The sequence below is a fragment of the Mirounga leonina genome, unplaced genomic scaffold, assembly GCF_011800145.1.
Source record: "Mirounga leonina isolate KUSES-001 unplaced genomic scaffold, KU_Mleo_1.0 Mir_174, whole genome shotgun sequence".
Lineage (NCBI taxonomy): Eukaryota > Metazoa > Chordata > Mammalia > Carnivora > Phocidae > Mirounga > Mirounga leonina.
This window is the reverse complement of record NW_023270451.1, coordinates 12,945,736-12,964,571: the sequence shown is the minus strand read 5'-3', so window position 1 is coordinate 12,964,571 and position 18,836 is coordinate 12,945,736. Positions and strand designations below refer to the sequence as shown.

At 33.9% G+C, this 18,836-nt stretch overlaps 1 long non-coding RNA gene across 2 annotated transcripts in view; it reads left to right on the top strand.

Moving 5' to 3' along the window:
- The window catches only part of LOC118020698, a 415,672-nt gene that overhangs the window by 306,955 nt on the left and 89,881 nt on the right, over positions 1-18,836 (top strand). For both annotated transcript variants that reach the window (XR_004681985.1, XR_004681984.1), the window contains one exon: positions 5,393-5,426. This is a non-coding gene — a long non-coding RNA (uncharacterized LOC118020698). The remainder of the gene's footprint in view (positions 1-5,392; positions 5,427-18,836) is intronic.

Below are 18,836 nucleotides of genomic sequence, written 5' to 3'. Positions count from 1 at the left end.
AGAATGCTCCGTGGTCTGTGGTCTTTGGAAGTCTCTGAAAATATATAATGCTTACATATTTTTTCTAGCCCTTTTCAGGATGGATTGCTTGATTCACAAAGACTTTATTTCATTATTCATCTGTGTAGGCATCAACTTTTATTTCCTTTAATTTTTTAAAATTAGCTTTTTAGAAATCAGCTAAGGTTAGTAGGGGAGCAGTTAATGTCCATTGGCCTGAGGAAACACCAATAGTAGACTGGTGTATAATTATAGAGAAATTAATTTTGAAAAGTAGCATATGAGAACTGATTATGGTAAATACTTTGGTAGATTCATATATTACAGTCCTTTGATATTCTATATGCTTTTATTCTATCAATCTGATTACTGCACATTTCAGGATACTTTTGTATTGGCATTCCTCTTTTGAAAATATTGTCTATCTGGAATACTTTGTTCTCATGTATCATAATGTAACATCCACTGTAAAGAAAAAACTTTTTTTAATGCTTTTCTTTAAAGCAGCTTTCCTCTTTTATTAAAAAAATATATATATCAGAGCTAGAAATAGAAAATTAGTGCTATAAAAGCATCAGATTAATTTTGAAATTAAATTTGTAAAATTTTTAAATGAAATGTGTTCTACCATTGAAAAGGAAAAACAGTCTCTGGTCTTGGGAGCATATTACATAAGACTATCTTAATTACGATATCAGTTTAAGTAATAGACTGCAAACTTGAAAGAAACATGCAAAGGAGAATGGCCAAAGTAGGGAGTTACTTTGAATACTAGCAATAAAATGTAATTACTAGCTCAAATGACACAAAATCCCACCTACCACTTCTGTCTACTTCAGTTCATCCTGTTATTCCTTTTTTATTGCAGCTGGTCTTCCAGGAAAGATTGGCCACTAAAGCTTACTTTCCTTTGACTTACCATATATCACTCTTTGTTTGGTCCCTTTGGGAATCACCTCAACCATCCAGAGAGCCTATTGTAAAACCTCTTGTGATCTTTTATTCTGAAGGATGATAAATAAAAGCACATAGAACTGAGAAGCTGTTTTAGATGACAGTCACAGGGATTCTGCTTTGTCTGGGTTCCTGTCATGAAATTGAATTACTGGTACTTACCCAGCATAAAGACAGTTTAAAACTGTTTGGAGAAGTCAAATGAAAAGACTTTTGGATAAATAAACAATTTTCTCTTTCAGAATAAGTAATTTTCCATTGTTTCCACATACAAACAATTTAATGTTCATCCCCTCAAAAGAACATAGGATAAGTAGGTAAAGGAAACTATGGCTTAAGTTCAGTCATGAATGTATTAATTTTTGCGCCATTTGCATAAGAGAAGCATTCTAAAACAATTTACACTCTGATCGATTACTAAAACACATATCTTGTCACTTCTCCCAACCAAGTACTAACCAGGATATCTTGTCACTTCTGTGTTAAAACGTTCAATGGCTCCCATCATTACTAAGCTTTGTCCACACTTACTTACACAGCACCTAGGAATCTCGCTCCTTTCTCTACTTAGAAAACTATTCACTGTTCAGTGTGCAATTACAGCTATACGTCATCTTGTATAATCTGCTCTGACTTCTCCAGGGAGAGGCCATTACTTTCTCCTCTGTGTCATTCTGCAAGTAGTTCTATCAGTTTACCTATTATGATGTATTATAAGTGTTTCCTTATGTAGATTTCTCTCCTGCTCAACTGGAAGCCCTTTGAAGGCAGAGTACTTAAGTCTTTAAATCTTTATATCAATGAATTCTGCTTAAATTGAATTTTACCACATTCCCTTCTGTTATTAATTACAGAAGCTGGCTTCATCTATTACTCGATATTGTAAATTAAATTTTTAGGCTGGTTTTATTATGTTTCTATCATCAAATTTAGGTAGCCTTGGCATTCAAGCTCTGCTTTTTATTTTTTGTGACTTCTTTGGAACATATTCCATTTTTCTTCTACCCATTAGCCTAAGTAAATAAGAACAAAGTGCTTTCTTCATTGAATTCCATTCAAATTCAATGATTGCTGACTCGAAAAGGAGCGTAAGCTTTATGAAGACTAGTTAGATTTTAAACTTGGCAAAATATGACCTCTTAGTTCAAAGAAGAAAACCTTTAAAAGCCAGACCCATAAGACTCCATGAACATCAAACAGGACATAAAACATCATTTGATGACTCAGGTGTCAGTGAATCATAATTACGGAAACTAGATTTCCTCTCAAGTGGTCATGGGCAGAAAAGGCAAGTTTAAATACACTTAGTTTTCCTCCACACACAAACTTGAAATCATTAAAAAACATGTATTTTCCCCAACTGTCCTCTAATTAGGGCTATCCTTTGTGTAAAATACTTAGGGCAGCTAGATAGTTAAAAGAAATTATTTCTCTAAATAGCTGTGCCTAGTGCTATTAATGTTAAATTCCATTATATCATTTGACTCTGGGATAATGATAGTGAATCATATTTGAAATATTTAAGGCTTATAAAGCCTCATACAGCATAAAGATCTTGAAAATATTATACAACTTAGTTGTTTATTTCTTTGCCAAAACTAAATATTGACTTTAGCACAGTAAAACACACACGTGTGCACATACACACACGCACACTCTCACCCTCTTCTGTGTATGTGTGGGTAGGGAAGAAAATTTGAAAGTCTTTGAGACAAATGATTTCTACCTTGAACCTGCATCATCCCCCAACACTTGGCCTCCCAGCCAATCTGTTTCTCATGTATCCATCCCATGAACCCTATTTGTTTAATAAATCATCAAATACAGGGCCAGATTACTTGTTACATAGGAAAGGTTAGAATTCCTTATTTTTCACATCAGTCTGATTGAATAATTATAATCTACCTAATTTGAAAAACACATGCCGAAACTGATCACTTTTATATCTTTACAAGGACAAATGGAATTTGTAATCATTTAAAAATTTGTCCATTCTATGAAATTTTAGCTATCTTTATTCTTAAACAATCATGTTTGTCTAGAAAATTTACTATCTGTTCTTTTAGCATTATATAAGAGTTCACAACTGTTGAATCACAGACCTGTACCTCTGAAACAAATAATATATGTTAAAAAAAAAAAAAAAGAAGATAGTAGGAAGGGAAAAATGAAGAGGGTGGAAAATTGGAGGGGGAGATGAACCATGAGAGCTATGGACTCTGAGAAACAAACTGAGGGTTCTAGAGGGGAGGGAGGTAGGGGGATGGGTTAGCCTGGTGATGGGTATTAAGGAGGGCATGTATTGAATGGAGCACTGGGTGTTATATGCAAACAATGAATCATGGAACACTACATCAAAAACTAATGATGTATGTGATTAACATAACATAATAAAAAAAAAAAAAAGAGTTTCATAGTTCTTACACAAAATGTCTCCTTGCTTGGAAAGTATGTTTTTTCGTTAACTATGTTGTTTGGATAATATATATGTCAGAATTCCCTTTTAATTATTTTAAAGCATTTAGAAGTATTTATCTAAAAAGGTAGATTAGTTCACTAGAAGGTATTAAGTTTAAATATCAAAAGCTAATACAATGAGTATAATGTTTTAAGCTTCTCTCTACTAATAGTCAAGAAGGGAAATAATGTTAGAGCTCATTAGGAGATATTTAAATTAGATTTGTAAGAATCCTATGATTTTATGAGTTACATCCAGAGAAGAGACTAAGTAGTGTTGTGAGAATTTTCTTCTTTTAAATTGTAAAAATAACATACACACACACACACACACACAAAAAAAAATGTGCTTTACAAAAAGGCAGAATAGCTGATTGAATATTTAAGTCTTTCGTAATTTTATAACTACATAATTAGGGCAGTGTTAGGCTTATTTGCTCATTTCTTAGATGTAATAAAAATTACATAATATTTGTTGTGGTCCATTGACCAGATCAATCATAAAATAGTTAGCGAAGGCCAGTCATGAACCTGATATTTTTTAGGAACTAAATATACAGTAGTAAACAAAACAAAACGTTTCCTCTCAAAGAGCTTATATTCATTTGCGGAAACAAAGACATTGAACATAGATGGATGATGGATGGTTGGATAGGTAGGTAAATAGATAGACCTACAAATATTTAAACTGCTATGACAAAAAGTAAAGGTATAAGAAAGAAATTGAAGTAGGAAATCTCTGGGGAGGAATGTAATTCTTTTTTACAGTGTGGCTAAAGAACAACTCTTCAGCAAAGTGACCTCCATGAGGTAGGGAGATTCAAGGTTACATTCAGGGATTGTATTTATGCTGAAAGAATAGCAAATACAAAGGCCTTAAGCAGAAATATGCTTGGAGTTTTTAAGAAACAGCAAAGAAATCAAGGTGGTTATGGAGGAAGATGGATAGGAAGTGTGTTTGAGGATGTGTCAGAGACCACATAGTGACAAATTCATTTCCAAGTCCAATACCTTTGAGTCTTTCCATAGTACTCTTATAGCACTGAGACCACAGACATGGCTCCTTTCATCCTGGACTTATTCGAAAGAGTTTTGTTTTTTACAGATGTGTGTATTATGTTATAATGAATTGAAATGTTGCAATGATTACTATAATCTACTGGAAGGCAGGTTTAATATTTTATTCAGCGGTGTAATATCAGAATCTGTTAAACTAGTTTTCATTAGATGGTCAATACACATCTTTTCTCAGTGAATGAGTGAATATTTCAAATCCCTTCTTGCAATGAGAGGTAGCATAGTGTGGTTAAGAGCACAGACTGGGATTTAGACTGACTGGGTTTGTATGCAGTCTCTTTAGATTTCTATTTCTCTGCATACCATAGAGATTATAATGAATATCCTAAGTTTATAACAGTATAGTTTTCATTGATACCAAATTAGCATACAGAACTCTGCTCCTGTATGGTTCTGCTCCTCCCTTTTATTTTGGTGGCACAAACTATAAATTTATATATTGCATGCCCAATAATAGCTTTATAATTATTTTTATGCATTTGTCTTTTAAATCATAGAATAGTAAAAAGTGGAGTTACAAATCAAAATTTCAGTAACTATTTCAATGTTTTTACCTATAAACTAATTTGAATCAAGTTATTATATTCCTCACATCTAAGTTGATGCCTGGGAATTACTGATTATTAACACCAATATAGAATGAAAAATTGAAAAACCATGTTATTTTTTAAATTAGTAACTTGTTACTATAATTGACATTGTTTAAATGTAAGCAATAAAAATGTTTTTCCAGGGTATTAAGTTAAATGACTATACAGTTAAAATTTTTGAACAGAAATTTTTGTGAGATTAAGTTTATAGTTGAAATAAAATAAAATTTTGTAAAGGAAACATAAACTAGTCATAGAATTTTTGATGGAAAGAACTAAATTTATAACCCATCTGTATCTCTTTATTTTTTTAGGAACTTTCAAGTGAATATTCCTGTCTTCTGTTATGTAAGTAAACATTTTATCCAATAATATTCATCAGTTTAAAAATCCAAAAGGTTTTCATCACCTTATGAATTCTAGATCAAACAACATCATAGCTATCTATATTTATCATAAATTTATAGTTTGTAGTGAGTCTTGCAATGAGTACAGAGCATCTGAAACAGGTTTGAACTGTTTATCTGCAATAAAGAAGAGCACTACTAAATCACAGTGTAAGTACAGTACTTTTTATTCACGGTGGGAGTGGAGTTTCTCTGAGCCAGAATTAAATATCTATTTATAAAACAGCCAAATTTAAAAGAAATTCAGCACAAAGCCTAAATGTGAAAGTACTTTAGGCAGTTACAGTAATCAAGCAAATTAGGGTTTTTCAAAGGATTGTGCCTTAAAAATTGCAGGTACCATGGGATCCTTAATGAAAAAGCCAGGAACTGAATTTTATTTCTCCTTGGAACAGAATCTTTCTTCTAATTAGTCTGTTATATTAGAGCTGTGGCTCCATGTTGATTAAAAATAGTTGAACAAGCCTCTGCATCATGTTCCCCTGTGAAAGTTTGTTTTTACTCTGAAGCCATTTTTCCAAATATTGTTTTAAATTATACCTGTCCATTTTCAAAGAAAAGGGAAAAAATCTTAAGAACATTGCATTTTTCTGAATCTCTGGTTCCTATAATTTCTCCAATCTGGTATCGAACTGAAGGTTATTAGTCCAATTGAGATAGCTCCTGTCTTATTTTAAACCCAAAGTTCCATGTTTGACAGATTTTTTTCAACTTCAGATCTTCACATTTACAGAGTAAATGCATGTGACTATAACTTCCTTTTAGAAATGCTGACTGGCAAAGGGTAACCATGAATAAAAAGAGCTCATAAATGTCCGGCCAATTACAAAAGATATCAAAGATTTTCCTAAGTCAGCACAAGCAAGTCTAGTTTACATGGACGTACTTTTGAGGTCTTGTGGAATTAGGACCACATTATGCTTTAAAGAAATCCTACTTTAGTTAACCAAATGAAGACCACTGGTATAATTACTAAAGATATAAGATGTAAAATATAGAATATGAAATTAAATTAGATGGCATATGTTGAGTATTAAATATATGCTAGGTAATTTGGATGCCACATCTCTATCATAAAGGTGAGAAAAGTCAGCACAGTATATATTTACATATACCCAGCTTGTAAGTAGCAATTTTGATGTTTAAAACCTGCTAAAAAAAAAACTCTCACTTGAGAACTTGAGAGCCTACGCTCCAAATTATACTGCCTTCAATGACTAGAAAACCAGGACACGTATACAAGCAAATTGATCTCATCTTAAAATTTAAATAAGAAAAATGCCAAAACAAGCCAAATATTTCATTCTTCATGTCTGCAAACATTTATTTTTAAAAATGCCAACCTACAGAGAAGTTAGAAAATAATGAAAATTAGCACCTACATAACATATCAGCTAGATTTATCGGGTATTAACCATTTTGCCACATTGGCTTTCAGCCATTGCCAAGCAGTATTTTTCTCTGAATCACTTGAAAGTAATTGTAGACATTTTGAAACACAATCCTAAAATATATCAGCATGTATATTCTCAAAGGTAGGATATTTTCCACTTAAATAGCAATTTTTTATCACACTCAAGAACCTTAAATTTGATTTCACAATGTCAAAAAAAGTCTGAAACTTGTTAACAGACAAAAGAGATTGCTGAGTTTCCTTTGGTATACTCAGTAGTACGAAATGGTAAATTTTCTATCAGCTGATCTATTTTATACCACCTATGCTTTATAAAATAGAATAAGTTAACTTATAGATTTTTGTACAGATGCGTATGACTTCTGTCTATTGAAAAAGATAACCGTGACACCTATAATTCATTGCCCTCGTTTTGTATCTAACCCAGCAATGTGATCTTAATAATCTTTCATTATTTTGCCTATAGAAACTTAGCTCCTCATATAATCTGTGGCCTAACTTTAAGAGTTTACTGGTTCCTCACTAATTGATGAGCTAGATAAAATCTTTGACATATATATTTATATTTGTGTCATGTTTTTAACTTAAAAATTATACTTTAATAGTAATCTTCTCTGACATAAGTCCTTATTCAAATTTCCCCAGGTGTTTCAAGAGTATTCTTTATAGTTCTTTATTTGTTTGATTATTTTGACTCAGGGTTTAGTTAAGTATACTGTATTGAAATTATTTTACATGCCCCTCTAGTTTCCTTTAATGTGGAAGAACAGTCCCTCCATTTCACCTTATTTTGTTTTGTTTTTTATGATATTGACCTTTATTTTTCTTTTAAGAATGCAAGATAATTATGTTCTAGAATGTTCCACCCAAAAGATTTGTCTGAATGTTTAGTCATGATTAAAATCAGGTTAAACAATTTTGACAAGAATATTGTAGGTGATACTGTATACTTCCTATTATATGAAACTCACATAATGGCAATGGACCTTTTTTTTTTAATATGCTAAGTTTAATAATGTGGTTAAAATGATTTCCAGGATTTCACCGGGTAACCATGGTTGATGGTTAACTAGTAATTTGGTTAATGGGATTTCTCCATTGTAAAATTACATTTTATTGCACATATTTATCAAGCTATCTGTGCGTGTTATTTTGGGACTATATAAAGATCCTATTCCTCAACAATATTTTAGCCAATGACTTAGCATGTTCTGAGGATTCTTGCTTGGACCAGTTATTACACTGGTATTTGCAGAATTAATTATTTTATTTTAAAACATCAGTGTGTATGTGTGCTAGAAATGGTTAAAGGAGCTCAGGATTGGAGTCAAGAGATAAATGTACAGATGTTCATATACATGTACTAATCTTTCAAATTTCAAAGAATGGTGAACATTTGATTATAAACCTGTTTTTATTTTTTTATTTTTTTAAAAGATTTTATTTATTCATTTATTTTGAGAGAGAGAGAGAGAGCACACGAGAGGGGGGAGGGTCAGAGGGAGAAGCAGACTCCCTGCTGAGCAGGGAGCCCGATGCGGGACTCGATCCCGGGACTCCAGGATCATGACCTGAGCCGAAGGCAGTTGCTTAACCAACTGAGCCACCCAGGCGCCCCTATAAACCTATTTTTTTAAATGGGCTAATAATGCAGGGGCTAAGCCATAAATATGATTATAAGGCTCAATAAAGTATCATTTGATAAAGCTATCAAGAGTTTATAATGAAGCAGTGTGTGTGACCTTAAGCCTAATTTTCCCCATCTGCTATAATTGGAATAATAATAACTACTCCAGGGACGCCTGGGTGGCTCAGTCGTTAAGCATCTGCCTTTGGCTCAGGTCGTGACCCCAGGGTCCTGGGATCGAGCTCCACATTGGGCTCCCTGCTCGGCGGGCAGCCTACTTCTCCCTCTCCCTCTGCTGCTCCCCCTCCTTTTGTTCCCTCTCTTGCTGTCTCCCCCTCTCTCTCTGTTAAATAAGTAAATAAAATCTTAAAAAAAATATATAATACCTACTTCATAAGACTGTTTTGAGAATTGAGATATTACATGTAAAGCATAGATCATATTTACTAGCATGTAACAATGATTTTTAAATGTTAATTATTGGGTGCCTGGGTGGCTCAGTTGGTTAAGCGACTGCCTTCGGCTCAGGTCATGATCCTGGAGTCCCGGGATCGAGTCCCGCATCGGGCTCCCTGCTAGGCAGGGAGTCTGCTTCTCCCTCTGACCCTCCCCCTTCTCATGTGCTCTCTCTCATTCTCTCTCTCAAATAAATAAATAAAATCTTAAAAATAAATAAATAAATACAAAAAAAATGTTATTTTTACTGCACTACATTGTCTTAACCATCATGTGATTTTGTATGTTTAATTTTTTTAAATAACTAATATAAAACAAAGGAATAGATGGAATAAAATCTAGGCTGCTTTCAGATCTTTCTTCCCTACATGCACTATTTCATTTGATGGATTTGCTTTCTACTGTGTGTTCGGTTACTTACCTTAAATCCTTTGTTCCTTTTTTTTAAATGGCCCACATAAAATCTTTAGAGAAGACTTTATTCTTAAAAATTTCATTTAGAGAAGATGTGGCAATGGCAACATTACTCTACATATATGGTTATACATTCTGTGATGTCATAAATGTGGCAGGTATAAACAATAAGTTCCTAAGTGGAAGTCAGTAGTAGTGAGAAAGAAATATAAGAGTAATGATTTCAAGGGCACCTGGGTGGCTCAGTTGGTTAAGTGTCCAACTCTTGATTTCAGCTCAGGTCATGATCTCAGGGTCATGAGATCAAGCCCCATGTGGAGCTCCATGCTTAGCAGAGAATCTGCTTATGATTCTCTCTCTCCCTCTCCCCCACCCACACTCTCTCTCAAATAAATAAATCTTTAAAACAAAGAGTAATGATTTCAGGAGCATGTATAGAAAATTAAATAAATGAGAATTATTAAAATATTTCACATTTGTAAAACGTGGTATTTCCTTTGGAGGTTAGAAAAGCAGTTTTTTTATTAATTCTTTATATTTGTCTTGAAAAAAAAAAGTACTTGATAGTCAGAAATGGAAGTTTGCTTTGTGCACTGAAAATGTAACTGCACGTGCTTTTGTGTGTGTGTGTGTGTGTGTGTTGGGAGAAAGGTGTATAACATCTTTACGCAGAACACTGTTTTTAAATTTAAACAAGCTTCCTAAACTTTGAATCATTCCTCTCTGGAGCACTATAGCCTGAGGAAGTGTCATTGCATAAAGTATCTCAACCATAGGGTTTGCTTCTGTTTATATTTTGAGTTAAAATGGAAGTCATGGAAATAGTTTAGGAACTTTAAAAATCCTTCATAGACAAATAAAAAGGCTTGCTTTTAAAATAACTCATCCAGTCTAATCTTTACACCACTTAGAGTGCAACTACAAAGATGGCTCATGGGGAAAGGCTAAAGGGAATATGCTGGTGTTTCTTTGTAAATGATCTAGCTCTTGTTTTATTTGCCTCTTACTTTGAACCATTTCTATATCAAAGTCGTGTCTAGTAATGAAAGAGCTTTGGGGGGATTTCTGACTGACAGGTACCATTACTAATAAATTGCCTCAGAATGTAAAAATGTGACCCCTCAGGTGGTTCAACCACATTGTTTGCAAACTGTGACTAAGTATCAAATTCCAGCTTTTCTCCTAAGCACTCACCATGGAACAATACGGTTGTACTCTTTAGTGCTTTGGCACTGATTGTGTAAGTCATAATTAGGGATTCAGCTGGGGATGAATGGAGAAGAATGTGGTTGTGCAATTGGCTGTAACCAGTCTGACCCTACTTGATCCTTACTCCTTGAAAACCTGTGACCTCCTGTAGCCTCTTGCATGATCCATGTATGTGGTTAGCACTACCCCTCCCCACCAACCTTTTCATCAATAGGCTTTTCAAGCCATTACTTTGCTTTGTAGCCTTATCGAGGCATATGTTCTGAGTGATGATAAATAGCATTTAGGAGTTCAAAGTTTGCCCAGCACAGTAAGAAAAGTCACAATGGGTTTCTTAAGAAAGAAGACAAGAAATGTTGTTGAACTTTATAGAAATCATGCATTTTAAAAATAAGCACATATTTGACTTAGGGAAGAACCACAAGAGAATGGAGAAATGGGGAGAGAGATACAAGGTGCCTATTTTATAGAATCTATTATATTGCTAGGATTCAATTTCACAGATGTTACTGAATCCATCAAGATCCCATTTACAGGTGGTCCATGACCTTTTGTTGAAAGAAGGAAGAAAACAAACCTGAATCTAAAATACTGTCTTTCTTAATCCAGCTCTTTGTTGTTTGCACACACACACACACACAAAAATCAGAAAATTTCTCAATATCTATAGGAAAAAACTTAAGATTTTTCAATAGAATTTTTACATATCCTTTAAAATGTAAGAAGTTTAAAAAATTTGAGCCCATTTACTTTTCCCACCTGTTTTGTTATAAAAGTAGAATCAAGAATATATCATACACACATGTCAATATCTTAAGAAATACTGTTAATGTTAGTAGTCTATTTTTTCAAATAGGCTTAATACAAAAGACCAATTTGGCTGTATTTTGGAAGCACCATAATGGAAATAACAGAACTGAGAGTCAATGATTCATAGTAATTAGGGAGCAAGGGAGAACTAACATTCTAATATCCCTGCAAGATAAATTATTTCTGACGATTAGATGTCTGATTACATCCCACTCAAGTTTATGCTCCAGTAACAGTGCTTTGTGCTTTATCCCTTAAATATGTTTAGTTGTTAAAATAGAAGTGCATACCCACAATCACCTTACAATATTATAAAAAAATCCAAGTAGGCCCCTACCATTTTTTCCCCCATTCCTATTCCTATTCCAGAGATCAAGTATCACATAGGGAAGATAGCTGTCTCTACACCTCTACTGATGTTTCTGAGATACAATTAATTTTTTCTCCGAAACACACACTTACACAGACACACACAAATGCACATGAATGCAAACATTTTTTCATACACTGACTTACTTCAAGTCTATAACCTTCTCTTAAATCTTAAGATTTGGGAGCCATGAAAAGTTATACCCTCTAAGAAAAGCTAGGAGAAATTCCATCTAGTAGTTGCCACCGTGTCAATATAAAGCTATTTTTTTAGGTGCAGATATCCTGGGAAAATAGTCAAATGGCTTTTAAGAGACAAGTGTGAAGAAACAAATACTTTTGAATGCTTTAAAGGCATGGGGTTAAATGCTCCCCCAAGCAATTTGCCATTTCCGTGTTAATTCAGTTTGTAGAAACATATAATTAGAAACTCTAATACCTGCATTTTTCTTCCCTTTATGAGAAAAACATGTGCTAGTACACAGAGCAATGGATACACTGGGAAGGGAACCCTTTGTAGGGTGGCTTTATATCTCCTGCTGAAAAGCCACAACTACTACATTTCCAGCAGAAAACAAAGCAAAATAACACTTTATTCCTTTATTGGAAACCAGCACCCCTCCTTAAAACTAAAATTGGTGCTTTCATGTAGCATTAGTTATTTTCTTCTTTACAGGTGTTGAACAAAGTAGCCTGGGGAGTATGCAATCTGGGCTGGGAATTAAATCCAGGTTGCTTGCTTAACAGCATAATACATTACCATATAGGCACTGGTTGACATTAAAAGAATGCCTTTTATCTTGAAAATTATAAAAGAAAAATGCCCTCTGATGAATAACTACAATCACTGCTTGTAAAGAAAAAATATGGTGTGTATAGTTATATGTATATACACATGCACACACATATAATATATAATATGCACGTGCATTAGGATATAAAAATATAATGATTCATGTGAATTTGTGTTTTCCTTTAAATAGCAAACAACTGGTCATATAATACAAAAAAGATAACATTAGTTTTGTTGTTACTGATTCTTGTGAAAGGCTAAAGTAGTATTTAACAGCCACTGTATTCATTTATTTTGGATTTCCCAGGTGAAAATTATCTTTAAAATCAATTTATTATATAATTAATGTTACTCCCTAATGTGATCTGTATTATTCTTTCCAAACATAAAAAAAATTTTGAGAGAAAAGTATATTTATATTTCTTTAATGATATTAAAACTCCTGTATTTTATACCTTATAACCAAAGAAACTTGGGATCCAGTGCATGATTCTCTGAGAAATAAAATTCTTACATAATTACAGTAGTTTCTCTCTAAATTAATTTTTTCAAAGATACCAGTTTCCACAAATTATATTCCATTTTATAATTTTTTTCACCTAACTTATTTGGTCCAAGAATGCCAGTGATTCAGAAAACATATTTGCCTTATTTTTCTCATTTGGGAACAGTTAAATCCAGCACACACAAAAATAGATTTTTTTGTCCTAATTCAAGAAGAATTTAAACAATAGGTGTTTTCTATCCATGGGTAAGTAAATGAGTTCCAGGGAAGAGAACAATCTTCTGACCATGAATTTCAAGTAAATGCTAAGTTGAATGTTAATAATGCCACAATTACTACCCCTCAAGTTTTGATTTAAAAACATTTGGACCTGGGACGCTTGGGTGGTGCAGTTGGTTAAGGGTCCGACTCTTGGTTTCATCTCAGGTCGTGATCTCAGGGGTTTGTGAGATCTAGCAGGTGTCAGGCTCCAGGCTCAGCAGGAAGTCTTGAGATTCTCTCTCCCTCTACTTCTGCTTATGCGCTCTCTCTCTCTCTCTCTAAAAATAAGTAAATAAATCTTTAATAAGAAGAAAAATAGTTGGAACAGTTGTAAAATGCCAAGGAAGTAACATGAAAAGGTCTGATGTGAAAGGTGCCATTGGGATTTGTGTAGCGTGGCAGACCCAGTGTGACAGAATTTAGAGGGATGCAGGAGTAAAACAGTTCATTGGACTGTCATGCAACTGTGATTTTAAAGTAAGGAACTGAGAAAGGAGGGAGATGTGCCTGAAATGTGTGGTGCCTCTGAAATAGAGAGAAAACACTTTTCCAAGAAGTGAGTCGTCAGAAATGTCATAGGCCATAGTGATATTAATCAGGACAAAAAGTGAGAAAAAGGTACCAGATTTATTTATGTTAAATGAAACAGTATAAAGCTCTTGTTATAGGTTCTGGGACATGGCAGACACATAATAAATAGTAGCTATTATTACTTTCAATAAGGAGGGATGGGATGAAAGCCTAAAAGACTGGATAGATAGGAAAGTGAGGAAGTGGCTGGGTTAAACGTGCTTGAAAGTCGAGAGACAGGAATTGAAAATGAATTTGCAGTCAACCATGTCTTTTCGTTGTTTTGTTAGTTTGCTCATTTTTACTTTCCAAATAACTGACTTAGTCATCTGAAAAAGTAAATTGAATAAGACATGAGTCAGCTAGCATAGTGTTTGGCATACAAAAACGCAAAGAGGGAACAATCGTTTTGTTTACCATATGTCATGCCCAGTTTCATAAGCTTTGCATGATTTATCTCACTTAATTATCACAAAACCTCATGGGCTAAGTGCCACTCTACCAGAGACAGCCTATCAGTCCAATATGTAGATTTACATATAAGGAAATGAAACTCCATAAGGACTTTCTCAACGTTACTCACCTAGAGGGTTTTGTCTGACTCCTCTCCACAATGCCACATTATGTGTCAGAGGCATGCTATGCCCACGGTACCTATGAAATAAAAAGGAAAGAAATTCATGGAGAGTACTCTGGCAAAATTACAGAGTAATTTCAGAAAAATGCTAGAAGTTTCAATGCAAAAGAAACTCCCAATAAATGTTTATTGAGCAGTTGACTTATACTTTTCACACACTTCATTTTTCTGTATACTACACATTTAATTGGAACTAGACAATTCAAGTAACAAGATAAAGGTAGATTATTATTTGATATTACAATCATATAGGAATGCTGTGGCTTTGCATCATTTTGAATTTCTGGCCTGGTGTTTTAGTATGCCTTTAAAAACTTTCATTACGAACTTGGAAATGTAAATCAAGATTTTGAAATCTCAAACAATAACCATATTTGTGTGTGTGTGTGTGGTTTTTTTTTTTTTTTTTTTGCAAAAGAATATATATGTCATGTTGTCATTTATACAACTAACTGGACACACAACATGAAATCCTACACCTTTTGTTACCTTATGTTGGACAATGATATAAAGGCATCATCAAAATCATCAATGAAGGCATGATCAAAAATTAACATATGCTACTTATTTATTAACTACTAGTATCCTGCTAAGAATTTTGACCTTATTTCATACCTGATGAAGTAAATAATGCCTTGATAAGGAAACAGAGGATTAAAGTGTGGGTCCCAGATAACCTCTCTAAGGCAAGAAAATAAAATAAAGAATATACAGATAGAAAAGAGAGAAATAAAACTTTTATTATGTTTTTATGATTTCTTCTTACATGTCAAACATTCAACCAGGAATGCTTTCTAGCTACGTATTCTTCAGCCTTTGAAAGTTTGCTTAATGAGATTCAGTTGGTAGGTTAATTTCTTCACATTTTGTTCTCCTGAAAACAACTTTTTTTTCACCTGCTTCTTGAAGGAATGTAGTTCTAGGTATAGAATTTTAAGTCAAACAGTTATTTTCTTTCAATATTGAAAATATTAGGACAGTGCCTCCAACTTCCATTGTTGCTGTTGAGATGCCAGTCTATTGCCATTCCTTTACAAAGGGTCTATCTTTTTTCTCTTGCCATTTCTAATTTTGTTTTTGTCCTTAAGGTTCTATTACTGTTTTATATGATTATAATTACTAGTCTAGGACTACTATACCTTGTATTGCTGTATCTTTCTCATAAGCTTTTTTCATTAACCCTGTTTGTAATTTCTTACTCTTCCAGAATAAAAAGTTGGATGTCTTTCATTTATAGATTTACATTTATAACTTCATAATTATATCTAAAAATTCATGATTATATTGATTTTTCTTTTCAAATATTGCCTTTTACCTATTTTTCTTTTTACTCTGGAATTTCAGTTAGACATGTATCAGCCTTCTTCAATTCATCTTCTATGTCTCATACCACTGGTTGATATTTTAACTCTTGACTGCCTCATCAATATTTTCTTTAGTTTTATTTTCCAGTTCTTCCTTCCACCTGGATGTGCTGAAATTTTCACTTTACTTTCTTCATCTCTAAAACTTTGATTAGATTCTTTTTTAAATTTCCAGACATAAAGTCTCTTGATGCTCACTCAAATTTTCAAACTTACATTTTTCCCCTGAAATTTATAAAATATGCTTGTTTAAATTTCTGTCTTATACATCTAATACATGGTATCTCCGCAAGTATACTTGTACTAGTTTTCACTTGTAGGTACATTTCTCCCCTTGGCTTTTATTTGTGTCTGTGAGTTCTGAATTGGAATTAAGATTCTTTAGTGTAGGTTTTGCATTTACCTCTGTCAGTTGCTTGGGGGTTCACCCCACCAAATAAATTGTGTAAAGTTGAGGAGAAAATCTACATGAAGACCAGATTATGGTTATGAATTCTCAAAGGACATTTTTCCCCTTCACACAACACCAGGGACATGAGGAAGTTTATTTACTGTCCCTTTTGCTGTGGGTTTATTGCAGGTGCCATCTCTCAGGAACCTCGGTTTCTAGAGCAATCTCCCACCATTTACTGTACTTTAAGGCATACCTAAGGCTTTGTCTTGCATCTTGTGTACCCTGAACAGCCATCAAAATGGACACTTAAAATCCCCTGGATTTGGTGCATCATTGTAATGTTAAAAACTGGCATTTAAGTGCACCTACGTCCTAGGATTCCACTTTTATTGTTTTTTGAGCCTCTATAGATTTTTACATTTACTTTACCATCAAAAGACATTTAAAAAGATACTTGTTATATTTTATATACTTTCATTTGTTTGCATTGAGAGATCCATTTGCAGTTTTGTCTGCTAATTGCTGCCAATAAAAATTCTATCTGTGCTCTTTTCAAAACTCTGATTACGTATGCTTTCTTTTATTATATGTGAATGTTGCTTTTCTGTATTTTAAAGGTGTAGGTTTTAGTTTTTAAGTTTTTTATTTGTTGCTTCAGTCACCTGTCAGCTTTCGTACTGATTCTGAGCCCTTTGTTAGAACTGATGCAAAAGACAAATTAATGTTGATGTAACATATTCATGAAGTCAGCTTCTAGAATTCTATAGAAAACTGGTATCCTATGAATTATAACACAGAAATAACAACCCAGTTTTACCTGAACTTTACATTAAAGATTGGCAAATAAATGCACAGAGTGCTGTGACCTGTTGATTCCATATTAAAATCTTTCTTAACATGAAACAGTCTAGAAATTCCTGATTTCCCAAATTGCATTACATATAGGGGTAAGACTGAGTTAATAATCTCTCACTACTTAATCAGTTAAAAATGTTTTAAACAACAAAAAACCATAAGGAATGAAAAAAAAAAAAAGGATCAACACTGTTTTCATAATATAATGGCATTTGTTTATTTGAAAAGATGCCTAGAGGTAGATACCGTGTTTCATGGATCATCCAGCAAGTAAATAATACTATAAACAAAACTATTTTCTGATTCTTAGTATGTTGATTATTTGTCCTAATTATTCTTGTGTCTTGGCTACAGATGGTTTCCATAGCTCAAGGAATCACAGTTGCAAGGCAGAAACAAAGGGCAAGGAGTGTTACCAGCCAGTTATTTTCTTCTGCCTATTTCTTTTCAGCAAATTGTCTTTCAAACAAGACCCCAGTAAAATTATTTTTAGGTTGCTTTAGTCAGACACGGGCCACATGACTATTTCTGGCTTCAAAAAAGACTAGAAGAATGAGATTCTTTTGGGAGTTGACAAGGGGGAGGAATTTGGGGGTTGGAAGGTGGGACGCAAACTAATGGTATCTATCGTAGTTCCACCAATGGCTATTCAACATCCATACCCATTTTACATGGGAGATATTCACCTCCCTCACAAAGGAAACCACCCCAAAGGCTCATCCATTTATTGCACATGGCTCTTTTTCTATAATACCCAAGTGCTTTGCATTACTCTCTGCCAGGTTAGATGTGACTACTCATGATCTAGAGATTCTGAGTTAAAGCAGAAGGCATTTGCCTTTAACACACACAACAGACAATTGTGGAGAAGAAATGTGATACCTTAATTATTCATTTTAAATGTGAACAATTGAGGGGATGCCAGACTGGCTCAGTCGGTAGAGCATAGGACTCTTGACCTTGGGCATTGAGATTCCTTAAAAAATTTTATTAAATGTGAACAATTGGAAACACATCAGTTGCTGTTGAGATCATATGTCTTACCCTGTTGGATAGTAAAGGCAGGAAATCCTATCCTGGCAGTGAAGTAAGCTTCCTGATTAGCCAATCACTCTGTCCTCATTTCTGTTCCAAAATCTTTAGATCTATTTTTTTTTTTCTTTTCTTTTTGTTTTCCTTTCCATCCACACCTGAATTGAATGTTGGGGAAGATGTTCCTCCTGGAGGAACCACTGTGTTAGCATCCTTCTCCCCTTTGATGATAGTTTGGAGGTCCAGAGATTTCCACAGATGTTTCCAAGCCAGATAGATTATTTTATTATTATTTTATTATTATTATTATTTTATTAGTGGTGTATTTCCCTCAAGTTTTAGTTCTAATCTGTCTGCTTTTAATCAATTCCATGCTTCTGTCACTGTGGTCAAAATTAATTGTTTAAACATAATCTTGAAACTATGATAGAGTAGGCATAGCTTGCACTTGAGTTTCTACTAGAGGGTTTTGTCCCCTTGAAGAGAGGTGCTGGGAAGAGTCTGAGGCACCTCATTACCGAATCTCCCAGTAAGACTAGCTTCGAGTAGGCAAACAGAAGTTGGCTTTTCTAACCCTGTGAAGCTCCAAACTATGAGGGTGAACTCTCAGGCCAGATTGCCAGCCACAGGCAGATTGCCTG